At 37.7% G+C, this 18,814-nt stretch overlaps 1 long non-coding RNA gene across 1 annotated transcript in view; it reads left to right on the top strand.

The window, feature by feature from the left end:
* Positions 1-2,013: 2,013 nt before the first annotated feature.
* LOC107052734 overlaps positions 2,014-18,814 on the top strand; it is an 80,424-nt gene continuing 63,623 nt past the window's right edge. Inside the window, exon 1 of the long non-coding RNA XR_005857395.2 lies at positions 2,014-2,133. This is a non-coding gene — a long non-coding RNA (uncharacterized LOC107052734). The remainder of the gene's footprint in view (positions 2,134-18,814) is intronic.

Here is an 18,814-nt window from a genome sequence, read left to right on the forward strand (position 1 = left end):
CCATTCAAGTTGCTGGGAAAAGACAGTTGGATCTTACTCACTTCTCAAACAGGATATGCTAGAAATGATAAATTGTGTCCATATATGAAATTTGATTTACAAATGACTTGAAAATTCAAAGACAGTTCCTTACTTTACCTCTTCTCTGGACGGTGAAACTCTGTCAGCTCCGTCAGCCTGAAGTAACTTTAGAGTTTGTCTTTCTTCCAGCCTGATAGAACATGGTAGCTGAAGGATGCCATGTTTAATGGTTACTCACAGAAGAAAAACCTGTTTGATTTGAAAAAATAAAATAAAATAAAATAATAGAAAGCTTTTGGTAGAGTCAATAAGAAGCACAATTTAGACAATCAAATGACCTCTCTTATTTGTATACTTACAAATCTTATGTGATTTTCAACATCTCTTAGTACTAATTCCAAAATCTGGAAATCAAGCTTTCTTTCTTTTTTTCTTTTTTTTTTTTTTTCCTATTTTCAATTTAATTATATATGAGATTGTATGTCTTTCTTCAAAGATACTCTGTTGTCTCAGCCTAAAAAATCTGAAAAAGTGACCTAGAGTCTGTGAGGTATACAATAGCTGACATCTTAAAATGGTCTTGGGTGCTGACCCTTGACATTGGGATTGAAGTCCACAAGACTGAGTATCATCATCAGCCTGAACAAATGCCAAGAATTTGTGTTAGATCTTACTTTTAGTAATATAGATGTTTAGCTTAAGTACATATTGAAAACAAAATAATAAGAACAAGGATCTTACAGGGTGAAAATATCACACTGAACGTATTATTTTTTCATGACAAGTGAATGAGAGGGAGGATGACCCTCACAAATATTACTGATCTCAGTGCCCTGGAATGCAGCCTCCTGGATAGTGATAGAGGACAATAATATTAAAACACACATGGAAGAAAGTGACTTCACTGTGAGCTTTTCGTTGGAGAAATCATTTGGTTGACCATTACCTTAGATAATACAACTGAAATATACCAGTAACTGAGCAAATTCTTAGGAATATATTTGGTTCCTGAAAAATATTCAGGTGTTTTCTGCCTTCAGTAGAGAAATACGCAGTGGTGAACATTTTTTAATGACAGATTTTACAAAATATCTATCATGCTTTGCAAACTATCCAGATCAGTTATGCATACCATATCATGCTAGAACTCATGAGCATAACTTCTATTGTCTTAAACAAGACCATAATATAACATTGATAAATATTTACCTCCTACATTTATTTTGAAGAAAATGTCATAAAAAATTGCTTGCACAAACTTCTTTCTTTGGCTCAACAAAAAGGAATTTGGCAACGTGTCTTAAACATCATAGGCACGTACCTCCTCTCCTCTCCTCTCCTCTCCTCTCCTCTCCTCTCCTCTCCTCTCCTCTCCTCTCCTCTCCTCTCCTCTCCTCTCCTCTCCTCTCCTCTCCTCTCCTCTCCTCTCCTCTCCTCTCCTCTCCTCTCCTCTCCTCTCCTCTCCTCTCCTCTCCTCTCCTCTCCTCTCCTCTCCTCTCCTCTCCTCTCCTCTCCTCTCCTCTCCTCTCCTCTCCTCTCCTCTCCTCTCCTCTCCTCTCCTCTCCTCTCCTCTCCTCTCCTCTCCTCTCCTCTCCTCCCCTCTCCTCCCCTCCCCTCCCCTCCCCTCCCCTCCCCTTCACTCCCCTTCACTCCCCTTCACTCCCCTTCCCTTCCCTTCCCTTCCCTTCCCTTCCCTTCCCTTCCCTTCCCTTCCCTTCCCTTCCCTTCCCTTCCCTTCCCTTCCCTTCCCTTCCCTTCCCTTCCCTTCCCTTCCCTTCCCTTCCCTTCCCTTCCCTTCCCTTCCCTTCCCTTCCCTTCCCTTCCCTTCCCTTCCCTTCCCTTCCCTTCCCTTCCCTTCCCTTCCCTTCCCTTCCCTTCCCTTCCCTTCCCTCTTTATACACTTTTACAGGGACTGCCACAGCCTTGTGACTTGTTAGTGTGACCCAATGACCTCATGTACAGCCTTATTAAACTTGAAAAGTCTCTGCATTTGAGTTCCAAGGAGTTCTGGCAAAGCATGTTGAAGTCTGAGAGTCAAACTCTGCATGCTTTCTTAACAGCTACAGGAATTATACCATCATGGTTGGCTCTGCTTCACTTGGCATTGAGAAGGTAACTACAATATATACCTGACTTACACAGCGTTTCAGGAAAGAAAGTAAAGTGGAAAATTTACTATTTTTTTGAAAAAGGAAAGGAATAGCTGGTAGAAGAAATTTCAAATAACAAAGTAAGGTGATTTGAAAGAACAGTTCATATGTTATTTCTAACAGAATATAGAATTTAAAACAATTCATTCAAGAATCAGTAGAATGCATATTGGTAATGCTGAATTATTTTGTTTCAGTATTTCAAAGAATTAGATAATGAAGTGAGAAAGCTTAAATTATTTAGTTCAGCTTTTTCCCATTGACGTTTTTTCCTTCCAGCACTTTGATTTCAATGAATCTACATTTCCATAGAAAATGTACTGTTCCTCTCACCTTACTTTGTTCTAAAATAGCCCAGATTTGTAGCCTTTCAGGTCATGCTGTGTAGTCTCTTTTTCCCCTTGGGTGTTTGAAAATGAGTTGGAACTGAAAGGATAAGAAGTTATTGGAAGAAGAAATTTGATCTATTAAATTGCCTGTGTTATCTGAGGTGGTTGTTATACTGAAATTGCATTTATACACTTAAAGCTTATTCGTGATATGTTTCTAACTTAAATCTAATGTGCACATTCATAGGAATTAGGAATCCTTTCCAGTATTTGTATAACTGTAATGTTCAAATAAGTAGCACTTTTGAGTTTAAGACCATCATCTGGATCCACACTGCACCACGTCAAAAATAGGACAAAATACTCAATTTCTGCAACTTTATGCCACCTCAAAGCTGTGAATAAGCAGAGCTTACAGCCTGACACTGTGGATAGCAGAAATGCAATTATTTACCAGGTGGTACAGTTTCCTATGATATTCTCTAATTCATTAAACCAGATTTTCCTTAATTGTCAGGAAGTACCTGTGGTGCTTTCTAGCAGCAACATTGCCAGCCAGATGCAGAACCAGTTTCATTTCACTGGCAGTACCACATGTTTCAGTCTTTGTGAAGAGGATTCTTCTCTAGGAGGATGTTCCACAGACTTAAGTATGATGAGATGAAAACTGAAATGCTGTTCATGTAGTGGCATTCTGCTTTGTATTTTAAGAGTTGTTGTGCCTATGGTGTGTCAACTACAGCTGAGACAGAGCACCTCTCTGTCTTATATCATGGGCTGTGACTCACAGACCACAAGGATGCCTCATCCTCTTTCCGTGACAAGCCAGAAATGTGAAATAACTCATATTTCTGCCAAATGTTCTGTGCTGTCATTAACCCTATTGCCCAGTCTCAAAACAAAAATCATAAGAATGGTAAACAATATCTGATGGGAAATACTAGAATTTGAAGCTTTGTTAGAGCTTTCCAATGACTGAAAGCATCATTATTCATAAATCACTGAAATTACTTAAAATGAAAGTCAAAAAGAAGAAATAGATGAAAGATCATTATAGAAAATGAACAGCCATTTTCCACTGTGTTTGCAGCAGAACCTTGATATCTATTTACATATTATTTCTAATATTAATATCACTGTGGTAAAATAAATCTCTCTCCACACTTTTACATTTTTAATTACATTTTACTGCACTTGTTCTTTTGTTTACAGTTAGCTGATGAAATATTTATTGTATCTTATATATAGGGCAGGGTTTCAGTATTTTAATCAGATTTTCAAATAATCTCCCTCCCCACCTTCCTTTACTGTCTTTTTTATGACCCTAAACACCACAGGATGTTGTTTTGAAGAAAATCTCATTATTTTTTAATGCGTGGCTATTTATTAATGTATTGTGTATATAATACACTATGCATTTCTTTGCATTGATGAATACATTTACATCCACTTGAGAATAAGAATTCCCTTAAGGGCCAATCTCACATTTCTCTGGCTAGGCTGCCAAAAGACTACAATCCTGACTTTTTTCTGTTTAATTTTATTTTTTTTACCAAAGAGGCATGATGTGGTCTGTTTTGATGTGCACAGAAGGTCTTCTGACCAGTGGACTTAAATCATTATTCATTTTCTGAGTGTAGACCTGCACGTGCTGTGATAGATTACTGAACAAGGTATCCATATCTCATCTGTGTTTTAATAGAGATGCTTTAACAGTTGTTTTTTTTTTACTGTGAATGAGGTAAATTGCTTTCATATCACTGTGCTGCTAACAGTATTTTGCAGAGGTAAGTAAGCTTATTTTCTGGACAAAAACTAACACAATATTACAGTTAGGAGCTTGTTTGAACTTCTTAAACATAAAAAAAATCCCACCAAAATGAACATGAAATCATACAAATTCACTGTGAGAGATCTGAGTGGAAGACTTCAGTTTCTGGGGAAACTATGCATTTAGTAATTTTCTGTTTTAAGAAAATGTGCAATGAGTACAATTATTGAATAATAGAGTCATAGGATCATAGAATCGCTCAGTTTGGAAAAGACCTTCAAGGTCATTGAGTCCAACCACGATTTAACTGTACTCCCCTAACTCTAACAACCCCCTGCTAAATCATGTCCCTGAGCACCACATCCAAATGGTTTTTAAACACATCCAGGCATTGTGACTCAACCACCTCCCTGGGGAGCCTATTCCAGAGCTTAACAACCCTTTCTGTAAAGAAGTGTTTCCTAACATCCAACCTAAACTTACCCTGGTGCAACTTGATGTCATTTCCCCTCGTCTTGTCACCTGTCACCAGTGAGAAGAGACCAATCCGCTCTGGCTGTAAGTACCTTTCAGATATTGGAAAAGAGCAATAAGGTCTCCCCTCAGCCTCCTCTTCCCCACACTAAACAGCCCCAGTTCCTTCAGTCTCTCCTTGTAGGACATATTCTCCAAGCCCTTCACTATCCTCGTTGCCCTTCTCTGGACCTGTTCCAGCACCTCCAGGTCCTTCTTGTATTGAGGTGCCCAAAACTGAACACAGTACTCAAGGTGAGGCCTCACTAATGACGAGTACAGGGGCAGGATGACTTCCCTAGTCCTGCTCACCACACCATTCCTGATACAAGCCAGGATGCCATTGGCCTTCTTGGCCACCTGGGCACACTGCTGGCTCATATTCAGTCAACTGTCCACCAGTACACCAACGTCCCTTTCCACCAGGCAACTTTCCAGCCACTCCTCCCCAAGCCTGTAGGGTTGCTTAGGGTAGTTGCAACCAAAATGCAGGACCCAACACTTGGCCCTATTGAAACTCATGCTGTTAACCTTGGCCCATTGATCCGGTCTATCCAGGTCCCTCTGTAGTGCCTTTCTCCCCTCTGATAGATCAAGACTCCCTCCAACTTAGTGTCATCTGCAAACTTAGTGAGGGTGCACTCAGTCCCCTCTTCAAGATCATTAATGAAGATGTTAAACAGAAGCGGCCCCAGCACTGAGCCTTGGGGGACCCTGCTCATGACCAGCTGCCACCTGGATTCAACTCCACTAACCATGACTCTTTGGGCCTGGCCATCCAGCCAGTGCTTTACCCAGCGGAGCGTACGCCCATCCAAACCATAGGCAGCCAGCTCTTCCACGAGAATGTTGTGGAGGACAGTGTGAAAGGCTTTACTGAAGTCCAGGTAGACCACATCAACAGCCTGACCCTCATCCACTAAGCGGGTCACCTTGTCATAGAATGAAATCAGGTTTGTGAGACAGGATATACTGTTTGTAAACCCATACTGACTTGGGCCTGATCCCCTGGTTGACCTTTAATTGGTCCATGATGGCTCCCGAGATTATCCATTCCATAACCTTCCCCGGCACTGAGGTGAGACTGATAGGTCTGTAGCTACCAGGATCATCTTTCCAGCCCTTTTTGAAGATTTGCCAGTCTCCAGTCCGATGGGACATCCCTGGTTAGCCAGAACTGCTGAAGGATGATGGAGGGTGACTTGGCAACTGCATCTGCCAACTCCCTCAGCACTCTAGGGTTCAGTCCATCTGGTCCCATGGACTTGTGAGCATCTAGTTTTCAGTCCAAAACCATCTCATCATGAATCATGCAGGACTTATTCTGTTCCCCATCCCTATCTACCAGTGCAGGGGGCTGTGTTCCTAGAGAGTAACAAGTCTTACTATTAAAGACTGAGGCAAAGAAGGCATTAAGTACCTCAGCCTTATCATGATCGTACGTCTCAAACCAGCAGACTCACTAGCACTATTAGGGTAGCCTTAATGGGGTTGATAATCTCTTTAATGGATATTATCACAAGTAAAATATAATTAATCTTGATGTTTTATTTGCATGATTGCACTTGTTTTTCTTTCATCCCTTCCATTCTTTCCTTCTTCCTTCCTTCCTACTTTGTGATAAAACACGATCCAGCTATATTTTTTCTGATGTTTAACTATATGGTATTTGTCACATTTCTTCAGACAATTCCTACTTTTTTAAGGATCAAAGAGTCTTTGGGTATGAATGTTTAATAGCTTAAATCTGTTAATTCATCTCTTTTACCAGTCAACTGCAGCAGCTTTTCACCATAGCCCTGCATCTCATGGAACCTTTGAACTGCTGCTAAAACATCATAAAGTGTATAAGAGCCACCAGATGCTAAACATTTATACTTAAGGCTGGTGAGTGACAAGATGGGTTGAAGGAAAGACAGCATGCCTTATAGCTGTTTTAATTTGTTGAGTATAAATCTACAGTGTAAATGAAGTAAAATATTTTACCCTCTCTAAACACTGAACTCCCATAATTACAGGGTAATATCACATACCACTATGTCTCTTATGTTATTTTGGGATAGATGTGAAGAATAAAGAAAATGGTTCCTCTGTTTGAAAAACAAATCAGGTAATGTGCATGTGTACACAACTTTTAATCATCTAATGCACTCAGATGACTCCAAACTAAATTTATCCAAGACATTATTATGTTATGGATCCCTAGTAACTGCTCTGCGTGGAGTCTTTATAGTCTACTGGGTTAACAATGCACAATTTTTAAATGATGTAAATATTATATACAAGAGAAATCCTAATGGTTTCAAAGGAGTGGTTATGTTGAGTAAATAAAAGGCAAATTTAAAATCATCCTCTTACAAATTTACGCATGCTGTATGACACATTTGTGTTTGTGGGAGATGTTAATGAAAAGCTAGTTTCTCCTGATACATATTCTCATGCATTTTTTTTCCAGATGCTTTTTACTTCCTTTAGCTATTGAATACATCCTCTTCCCTCCTAGGTATGTTTATGTATTCCCGAAACGTTACTGTTGTGAATGAAAGAAATATGTAGAAAGTTAGTTCATAATGTAAATCTGCACAATTAAATTTTGTCCCCTGCAATTTAAGAGATGTATAATATCACTTTATTATGTAAAGATATAATAATGAGTTCAAGAGTTTAATATGGGTTTCTTAGCAGTTTGTTCATTCAGGATAACTTCTGGATGTGCAGACATTGTTTGTATTGATTCATGTTGTGAAGTCTTGGTAACTGCCATTTTATAAAAGTAGATTAATCATAGAAGAACAGACTGGGTTGAAAAGGACCGCAGTGATCATTGACTTTCAGCCCCCCTGCTATGTGCAGGGTTGCCAACCACTAGACGAGGCTGCCCAGAGCCACATCCAGCCTGGCCTTGAATGCCTCCAGGGATGGGGCATCCACAACCTCCTTAATGTTTACACCTACATCTTTTCCTTAATTTGTACAACATCATGGAATTATTGTCAGCTTAAGGAGGCATAAAAAAGGCCTTTTAAGTATTTATGACTTTACATTTTCCTCTTTTACATTTTGCAGGACTGGATCATTAAGGCAACTAATGACTCACCTAAACAGGGTTATAATCCTTCAGCACATGCACTACATTCCTGACTTTATCATCAGAAAACTTTCTCAATTCTCATTCAGTATGTTTTCCTCTACTGTCGGATCTTTGGCTTTTACTTGAGTAATCTGTTTCCTTTGTTCATACTATTGCCTGATTGTCATTTAAGTCCAGTTATCCTCTGCCTCTCGAATGTTCACTTTTCTAAGCAAGTCTCATCAAGTTACTCTAGCACTGGCAACAGTAGACACTTCTATAGCTTTTTGTCTTTGAAGAGAAATAAGGCTGATGAAGATCTGGGTTGAGCAAAACCAAAATCTTTTTTATAAATGTCTAGATTGCAAATGACCAAATGAGAGATGATAACATCCTACCAGCCAAAAATCATGTAACTTTGCTTCAGTTTCACTATTCCACCCTTGCTGACTCTTCTCTCTTGAAACCTGTACCAGTAACATACAGACATCACGTGTCCATGAGGCTCCTCCATTTCTTTTTCTTCTTCTTCTTCTTTTTTTTTTTTTTTTTTCCATTTCTTTCTATAGAATAAGGACAATTTTGTTGTTTACAGTTTATCCTCATGTTATTTTATTATCAGGATGTTTTCTTCTAAGTTGGTATTTACTGTGGCTAATAACTGATTTATTGGATCTATTCTGGGTTAGGCATTTTATCAGCATGATTAACTACCAAATGAGAAATTACACACTGGTAACAAACAGCTTGTTAAGGATTTGTAAAGATTGTTGTTGAGTAAATAAACATTAACAGCATCAGTGTCAATGGCTCCAAAGGAATACTTGGGGAGATTATCTCGGATAAAAATGCTTTATGACATAAACTGTGTTCTTAGGGAGAGTAATATTGCTTAGAATATGATCTGAAAATTACTTTATATTATTCAGGTTGTGCAGCAACAGACAGAACTAAGAATAGCCAAAATGTGAGTTTTCAAAATGGAGAAACTGGAACCAACGTTCTTTCTGACAACAACAGAGATATTTCAGGAAACATAACTTGTGCATGTGTCTCTGTATTTAAATTTCTAATTTTTACAGATTATCTTTTAATTATATGCTTAGTCTGATTTCACAATTATTCTGCATGAATATTTCCTATTGAGTTCAATCAGAGTGTAGATGATGGGTCAATAACAGAATAGAGATTATTAGTCACTATTATACATACATACAGACGCATTTGCCCATGCAAATAATTGGATATATCCAAATAACTAGTGAGGTTGAAAATTATTGCCATTTATTTAGTCTGAATGTCATGGTATTAGTGTGCATTGTTCCAAACAATATGAACTGAGCCTGACAAATAACAAAATTTTGCTCCAAGACAAATTGAAAGGCATGAGCAGGTAACTATACAGTATACTACAGAACTAAAAAGTGTGTTGCATTCACAGTGACAGCCCTTCAAGAATCAGTAGATTCTCAGAAATTATTCAAAGTAGAAAGGAAGAGAACTTTGCATACCTTAACTGAAAATCTGGTACATACTTGCATGTCAGTAATAATAAGTAAAATAAGAGACTTTCAAAAAAATTATCGTGATATAGACACAAGCTAGGTAAAATTAAAATATTTCCTCCATGATGGTACATTTTCCATACTCCAAGGCAATCTCACAAAATGTTAACAAATAATGATTGCAGTGATCATGATTTGCTCTTTAAAATAGGAGATGAATTTGATATAGCTCAACAGAAATAGTCAAAATATTAGTATTTCATAGTTTGCATGGTACCTAAGTTTCTGCCTCAGGATGTACCCAGAGCACAGCAAGACTTAGCCTGAGACTGGATGTTAAATTCCTAATTAATTATCAGAGAAAATTCACAATCTAAGAAAAACTGGCTTAAGACAGGTGTAGTGAGTGCACTTTATACTTTGAGGCCCCATAATGCAGAAGTCACCTCTGGATTTGACTGAATTTCCATCTTGGTAATCCATGAACTCAAAAGGTAACTCATCACACTTAATGTCACATCTTCATACGTATGAGAGAGATAAGTTGATCTGAAAACTGGATTGGAGATAAAGCAACCCGCAGAGAAGCCTATTTTTTTCCCACTGTTGATAAAGGGATTATAGAAGACTAAAATGCATGGAGGTATCTACATTGTATATTCTTGGTATTCTTGGTTAGCTAAATTTGGCCTTGGGTACCTTTTCTCACAGTTCATCTAACTTGAGAAATGATGTTTTCAGCTAATTCACACAGTCTTATTTAATTTTTCCTGTCAAAGAATACTTTGCTCTGATTTACAGACACTATCAATGGCAGTACAAGCCCAAGTGAAGTAGTTGCATGGGACCTTGCAAAACTGGAACCTCCTATAACTTCTGCCTAATTCCCTGCATAATTTCTTTCTACTCATCTATTATTGCTGATATGCCAACACTACTCCAGGTCTGTAAAAGCATGCTCATCTTGCTTATGGGGCCTGGTCTCGTAGGCATACCAGTGGGCAGTTTTTCCTGGGGAGGGATGAAAAGATTGGATGGAGAATATAAATCTGTGGATCTAAATTTTTACTTTCAAATTTTTTATGCTTTCTTTCAGTCTTTCACTGGAACCACCTAGCACTTCATCCAAAGCCCTCCTACACTTTATTTTTCTAAAAAATTTTCAATGAAAAGAGAAATTCTTTTGCACCTATATTTTCTTTAAGAAATCTGGAAGAATGACAATACATACGTAGGTGAACAGAAAAATGAGGACCCAGAGAAAAAAACTGTAACCATTTTAATTCACCAGTGCACTTTGAAAGCTGCAGTATTCTGACTGGTAATTAGAAAAGATGATGGACCATTCTTCAACAGTCTTGGCATGATTTGCAGGTGAAAAATCTTAGAAAAAATATTTCTGAATATCACTTCTCATCTCCAAAAAATGTAACCTTTGATTTTATAAATTGAATCCAATTTAAAAACCAAGTTTTGCATAAATGACATGTGATGAAACGTCCAAATTCCTTCCAGAGACAGAAACAGCCCACTTCCCCAGCTGGTAAAAGGATCACAGTTTCTCACTCAAAAGGGAAGGATTTTATGTTAGCTGATTCACCTATATCAAAATATCAGAATGCTAAATACAAAAAAATACTACTACCAAATAAACAGTGGAAGTATAGAACATGCAGAAAGCCATGAGATGAAAACTTTTTGAAGTACTCCCCATAGAGAACCAAAAAGGGAGAAGGTTTCTTCAGTGTAGATCAGACACATGCCCAGCTGCTCATAATTCACACTTTTGGGTGGCATTATGCACCTAAGGAGTTACGAGTTACCATATGACATGTCATCTGATTGATGAGTAATACCCCTTATATTGTACCATTCAAATTTCATTCCATCTGCACCGATGTAAAAAAAAAAAAAAAAAAAAAAAAAAAAAAAAAAAAAAACAGAAACAATTCGTTCAAAAGTAGTTTGTAAATAAAATATTTTCACTTCTGTTAAATGCTTAAAGCCCACTGGTTCTGAGACATTGCTGCCTGTGGTTGGAAGTGTTTATCCTATTTGGTAACGTTCAAGTCTGCATTAGAGATCCTTTAACAGTCCCCAAACATACTTGGCTCTACCTAACTAACACACTAACTATATTTGACACACGCCATGTAATTACTTTTTCTGTGTCTAATGATGCTGAAGTACTTACAAATAAATAGCTGATTGAAAATAGTGCATGGGAATATTACTGTGATTTGCTTTATTTCGGCTTTATTGCATTACTCTGCGTGTTATATTTCATGCCCTGCTGTTGGAATCCAGCCCTACTCAAAGTTTAAAGCAAGAAACACAAAGTGCTTTATTATCAATGATATATGCTAAAATAACAGCTGCGGAGAAGTGAGGAAATTTTATTCCCATTATCTTTATGATGTAAATGATTCTCTTGACATAACCTTTAATGTGATGTGAAGTTAAAAATGCATAACCTATGAAACATGTAAAGATTTTTTCGGGAGACAGAAAAAAAACCACAAAGCACTGAAGTGAGGTTTATGTTCTGCATATTCAGGCCACTTTATGCAGTTGTAGACAAACAGTAAAAAAAAAGCTAATGATTTATAAAAATTCTTTGACCCTGCTTTTTGCCATCTGAGTGGTCATGGTTGGTTGGAAAATCAATGAAGTGCTGTGAGAATTGCACCTCACTGTTGCAGAAAAGCCACACAAAAATCCAACTTTTCACATGAGATGAAGATTGTCTTTGGTTCATTTACTCTCTTAAGACACATTAAAATCAAATCTATCACCCCATTTGGCCATCTGTCAATTCTCACTACACAGTAAATGAGTAGACTTTGTTCCTTGATCACAAGAATTGGAGGATGTTTTGTTGTTGTAATGAATGGTTTTAGGCCTCAGAGTCAGAAATAAATCAATGCAATTTATACAGTTGGGGTGAAAATGTTAGATTCAGTTTTCCAAACTACAGAGAATTATGCATGGATGACTTGCAATAAATAAAGCACAGCTTCAGCAGCTTACAAAAATAAATAATGAAGATAAAAGAAAATAACGTGTAGTCTTTTATTTTGGAACTCCTTAAAACCTAGACTAAATACAAGAGTATATTGCACATTAGAGGTGTAACTATCTATACATTTCATTTTAAATGTTCAGGTAATAAATAAGAGACTTTATTTCTTTCTCTTCTTAGCAATACATAGGTTTCCAAGCACAAAATTCACTAAAAACCAAAAGCACAGCTCCTTCTGGTTGTTTAATAATTCTTCTGCACTGTTCTGCACTGGCACAGGTTGCCCAAGGAGGTTGTGGATTCCCCATCCCTGGAGGCATTCAAGGCCAGGCTGGATGTGGCTCTGGGCAGCCTCGTCTAGTGGTTGGCGACCTTGCACATAGCAGGGGGGGTTGAAACTAGGTGATCTTTGAGGTCCTTTTCAACCCAGGTCATTCTATGATTCTATGATTCTATCTCCAGAGTAATTATTTTCTAGAGCACAGTATGAATTTAACTGGTAATTTAATTTTTGTGGAGTAGCTTATTTTGGACATAGAATGGATTTTTGGGAAATCAGCAATCATGCTGGGCTAGTGCTCCAGAAGTCCAGGTGCTCCAGTCATTAGAAGCCTGATCTTATGCTCTAATCAGCATCACATCTTATGCTGTACTATTCATTTGTGCTCTCTTCTATGTTGGTTGGCAGCAGTTTTGGAGAGATTTTTGTGTAAAGAGAAATGCAAGCTCAGTTCAATTTACTTGCAGCCATTCAAAGAGATGTGAGCCTTGTAGAACTTAACTATCTTATAGGTAATTAGCTCCAAAACAAGATGTATGAAAATACACAGACTAAACATCTGGCAACAGACATTAACAAAGTCATCAATTCCATATTCCAGCAGACTACATTAGTACAACAAAGGTATTTTCAGGAGAATAAACTATCAGTTCACAAATTGTTGTCTGGAGCCACAAATGGTCTTCAGTGGGTTTCATAACAATACCATCTTTATATAATTCTGAATTAAGAGTATGATGCCAAGCATGCATGGTTCAAAGAGTTTGAGAACCACTGAAATAAACTATCAAAGCCACAAGTTTAAAACAAACTGCTGCGAAAGCAGATGCTGATTTTTTTTTAAGCAGTGTTTTTGCAAATTAAGTATTTAAAAATACAAGCAATTACTAATACATTTGAATACTTACTTTCATGTATTTGCTTCTTTTTAATGTAAATAGAGGTTTAGAAATTGTATTGGATGGAGGTATAAATTAAGCACTCAGTTTTGCAAATATGGCTCTGAATGAATTAATTTCAACAGCAGAGATTTTTGAATGTTGCTAACTATGCAGATAGTGCTGAATCCAATGGCTTCTTAAGCTAAAAGCTATCTTCTTTATCATATGCTTCCCTTCCAAAATGGTACAGGTGCAAGTACTGATTCAAGATACTTTCTGCAGACATCGCAGTGATACTGGTATATCAGTTCCAGCTTTAGAACTAATTAGCATGTTTCCAATCCTTCTGAAATAGCCACAATTCTGCATAAGCAGTTCTTCAAAATATTTACCTCTTTTTTGCACATAATGCCATGTTCTGTAGGATTGTGTCTAGCTTGCTATCCGTATACAAACTTACAAGTAAAAAGGAAGTTGTCAGTTAAGTCTACATACCCAGTTAATTCAAATTGAAGAGAATTTTCAGTTCACATCCACTTCACATACACAGAAGAAATAGAAGTTTACAGTTGTTTTAAACAAGCTTTTATTCTCACATGGATGAAATATGTTCTTAACCAGACTGTAATAATCTTCCCAGTGAAAAAGTACTCATGTACAGGCACTCTCCCAAAGGCTTTTCTGTGTTTCTTGTGGTAGGGAAGCAGTTTTCCAGCTGTGAATTTATTGATTAAAAGTTCTTGAGTGCCTCTTTTTAACAAGCTGAGAACCATGTTCTCTGTTATACATGAGTAAATGTAAAAATGAGTGCACAGTAATGCAAATTGAACTCCTTCTTTGGGGACAATCTTCCATAGAAAAGGTGCTAATTACTTGGGCTAGCCAGGTGCTCTGGATCTAGCTTTCAATGCAAGATTTAAAAATGAAAGGCAGCACGAGCCCCTTGGTGCAAACCATTCTGAACATCTTTATACCACCCTGCTATTCAATATATCCACATGTGACAGAAAAGAGTCCTTGTAATGAAGAAGCAGAAATGTGACATCAAAGCTAAAAAGCAATAGCACAGAGCTTGTTTGGGAAGGATGAACCTTGCACTGTTTTCCAGCCTGCCAGCGTATTACTTAAACCGTTTCCTTTATTCTTCTGAGATGTAATATTTTCCTTTAAAAAGAAAAAAGTTTGACCAGCATTCCTCAAGAAATAGCTTTTGTTCAGAGTGCTGACGGCTTTTAGACAAGAGTTTTGTCAAAAGCAAACTGACAAAAAAAAAAAAAAAAAAAAGTGCTGACTGTATTTTATAAAACTAAAAGCTATTTTTCTTCTAGCACATAAGTTCAGATTTTTAACATGATAAGTCTTCCCATTAGTGTAACACACAGGTAGCTATTTTTTCTGTTGCACTGACACCTAGAATAGGACAGGACAAAAGCTGTGACCTGATCACTAACCCTACTTTTGCTGACTACTGAAACTTGGTAAAACTTTCATTCTTGGGAGATCTTTTTTCCTTTTTTTCCTCTTTTTGTCCTATTTTTTGGTGCAACATGGATAATTACAATGGTAAAAAGCCTATAGAGGACTCCTCTCCATTTACTTCTAGAACTGGCTTTTGTTTGCAATGAAGCTCTACTACAGCACCAGAATGGCTGTAAGTGGGAGTCTGTTTTCCCCTAACATATCCTTTATGTCTTTATTTTTTTTGCTGATTTATATTTCTATTGGTTCTATTTTCTACACAGAGTCTGAAAATCATTGTTTCAGAAACTGAAGGAATCAGTATTGTGCCAAAATTTTCCTGGGTCCCTGGGAGAAAGAAATGAGTTGCTCATGAGAACTTATGTTTAATAGTGTTAATGTCACAAAAGAACAAGGCATTACATTTATCACTGCCAGCCTCTAACGATACTCCAGGAAAACAAGGAAAAGAGCAGAAAACCAAAAGTGTCTAAGCACACCAGAATGTTTCCACTGAAAACCATTTTGGCAGGCGGAAGTGGATGAAAATTACATTTTTTCACGGTAGCATTAAAAAACTTATACTGAAAGCTTAACAAAACAACTAACATTGCATTCAACAAAGAACTAACATGAGAAACCAAACCATTCATAGAATCATAGAGCAGGTTAGGTTGGAGGGAACCTTAAAGGTCATCTAGTTCCAACTCTCTGCTATGGGAAGGGCTGCCCACCACCAACTCAGGCTGTCCGTGGCCCCACCCAACTTGGCCTCAGGTGCCTCCAGGGATGGGGAAACCACAGCTCCTCTGGGCAGTCTGAGCTATGATTGTTGTAGTATAGTTAGCTGAGGCTGCTTTGTGTTGAAGTCACAAAAGAAAAACATATTAAACTGGCATAACGAAAAAAGGAAATATCTACTATACATTCTTTTTTAAAAATCAGAGTCATACAATGGAGAGGGAAACTTAGAAGGGTGTGTAGCAACTACTGAAAGGAAATTGGTGTTTTAGTACATCGCTGCATATAAATAAATATATAATTTTAAAAAATTCAGGCACCAAAAATGAATGGTACAGGAGAAGTTGTCATAAAATTGCTATTTTCCACTTGACACAACCACTTGGCTAAAAACCGAGCAGATAATACAAGGACTATTTTCCAGTAGAAGAATTTTCCTTCTTGTGTCAAAGACTGGATTATCTGCTGGTATTACCAGGTGGCTGGAGTGGTAGATGAAAAGAAATGGAATCTTCATAATACTTATTTCTGAGTTGATAAAACATTAAATATCTTTATGTCTTAAGTTTCTGCAATGTGAAAAGTCACATCTGCTCTTTTCCAAGCACATTAAACCAATTCATAGTTTCTGAGGAGCATAGCCCAGCCTTCCACTGACTACAATTATCTTGGACTTTTCTTTTAAGTAACAAATTCTTAATAAGTTCTCCTTGCTTAAAAACTAGGTAGCATGGTAATTTGTCACTCTGCAGACATTAGTAGTACTACAGTTTTTGAAAGCATGTCTCTGAGCTCTGTGTGATGCAAATTTATGCTGAGATAGTATTAGAACCAAAAAAAAGCAAACTTGGAACAATTAAACACAATTAGAAACCACGTCACTGTCATGATGCGAATATAACATAGACTATGTCTAATTGTCTCCACAACACTTTTTAACTGAATATCTCCAACATTTAAATGTAGTCTGTCTGACTCTTAACTTAACTTGAGAACACATTAGAGCTGGAAATATTGTTTTTCACTCTTACCAGACCTGCACTAACACTTTTATTTATGTTCAATGACAAATGTTGTATGTTAAAGGGCATTCTATGGAAACTTCCTCTGTTTTGGCCAGAATAGTCTATTTTCTTCCTAATAGTTGGTATGATGCTGTGTTTTTGATTTTGGATGAGAATAATGTTCATAGCACTCAGATGTTTTGCTGTTGTTGAGCAGTACTTGCACTAAGTCAAAGACTTTTCCGTTTCTCACACTGCCCTGCCAGCAAGGAGCTGGGGGTGTGCAAGGAGATGGAAGGGGACAGAACCAGGACAGCTGACCCAGACTGGCCAAAAGACTATCCCATGTTATGTGTCATCATGCTGAACAATAAAACTGGGCAAGTTGTTTGAAAGGGAGGCAGCTGCTGTTTAGGGACTGTCTGGGCATCAGTCAGCTGGTGGTAAGCAATTGCATTAAGCATCACTTCTTTTGTACATTCTACTATTACGATTTATTTATTTTTTTAATCCTATTAAGCTCTCTTTATCTCAATCCACGAGTTTTTTCTTTTTTTCTGATTCCCTCTCCCATCTCACCAGGGGTGGGAGTGAGCGAATGATCTATTTGATTTGGTGGTGGTGGTGGTGGCTTTGTTTTTATTTTTAATTGTATTTGTTTCTTTCAGCTTTTGTCACTATAAGCTTTTGAGAAAGCATCCTCTAACCACTGCAATACAAATTTTAATTAACAATAGAATTGAGACCTAGTATAGGCCTATTATAATTCTGTGAGAAGGAAGAACGTTGAACCTTGTCTAAATTTTTCTTCCATTTTCCTATGACTTTTGTTGGATTATAGGTGGGGCTCTCTAATTTTCTTACTTTTATTACTACATCTGTCATTCTTTCCCCTTGTACAGCTGCTAGAAAGATCTGCCTGGAATTTTCTAAATGACTCAGTTACAGACGCACTTAAATGATGGGGAAGACATGAACTTGCACTCTCAGATGATGTGCAGTCTCATGTGAAAAAGGTTATATCTAGACAAAATTCCAACACTTGGAGAACCACCTCTACTGTCCTTCTAAGCTAAGTACAGCAATGTTAGCAGATCTATAGGAACTGTACATGTTACTGCCTGTCATATGTAGGCATACTTGTAAACTGCTATGAGATTGGAGATGCTGGTATGGTTTTGGTTGTCAAAGTTAAAATAAGCAAACAACTTAGGTGTCAAGTTTTTTATTATTATTTCAAGTGCACTGACAACAGTGGAAATGAAAATGTACTGAAAAGTCATTTGCAGAGAAGTCAGATTAAAAAAAAAATAGGAATGGGGAAATATTTATATTTTCACTTGATCCAGTACTAATACAGCCACCAACATGCTGCACAGCAACTGTATGCCAAATGCTGCATTCACCTCTTTGGTTCTATGAGCTGGGCTATGCCATTCCTGCCATTCCTTCAGTCAAAACTGAAGGTAGACAGCAGTAACCCTTAATGGATAGAGTCTTCCCTGAGAATAGGAGACAGGAATACAATCACAACTTCCCTGTAAAATAATAAAAGAAGGAAGGAAGGAAGGAAGGGAGGAAGGGAGGAAGGGAGGAAGGGAGGAAGGGAGGAAGGGAGGAAGGGAGGAAGGGAGGAAGGGAGGAAGGGAGGAAGGAAGGAAGGAAGGAAGGAAGGAAGGAAGGAAGGAAGGAAGGAAGGAAGGAAGGAAGGAAGGAAGGAAGGAAGGAAGGAAGGAAGGAAGGAAGGAAGGAAGGAAGGAAGGAAGGAAGGAAGGAGGAAAGAAAGAAAGGAAGGAAGGAAAAAAATATGTATTTATTTTACTTTGGTCAAAGTAGATCTTTTCTAATATTCCACCACATTATGTTGCAGAAATTGCATTTTCCATAGAATGTTTTGATGGAGTATTCCTCACTAACTTCAGTGAGATGAAAGTTTTATTGGGTTACCCAGAATATGTAAGGATAAATGCCTGTGTAAGCGGGAACCCTGGTAATTACTTGGCTGAGGGACCACCAAGCTGCAAATGGGGCACCAGTAGAGCAATGCTTGCATGTTAGCTACTGAGTAT

This window comes from Gallus gallus, chromosome 2 (assembly GCF_016699485.2).
Source record: "Gallus gallus isolate bGalGal1 chromosome 2, bGalGal1.mat.broiler.GRCg7b, whole genome shotgun sequence".
In the NCBI taxonomy this organism is placed as follows: Eukaryota; Metazoa; Chordata; class Aves; order Galliformes; family Phasianidae; genus Gallus; species Gallus gallus.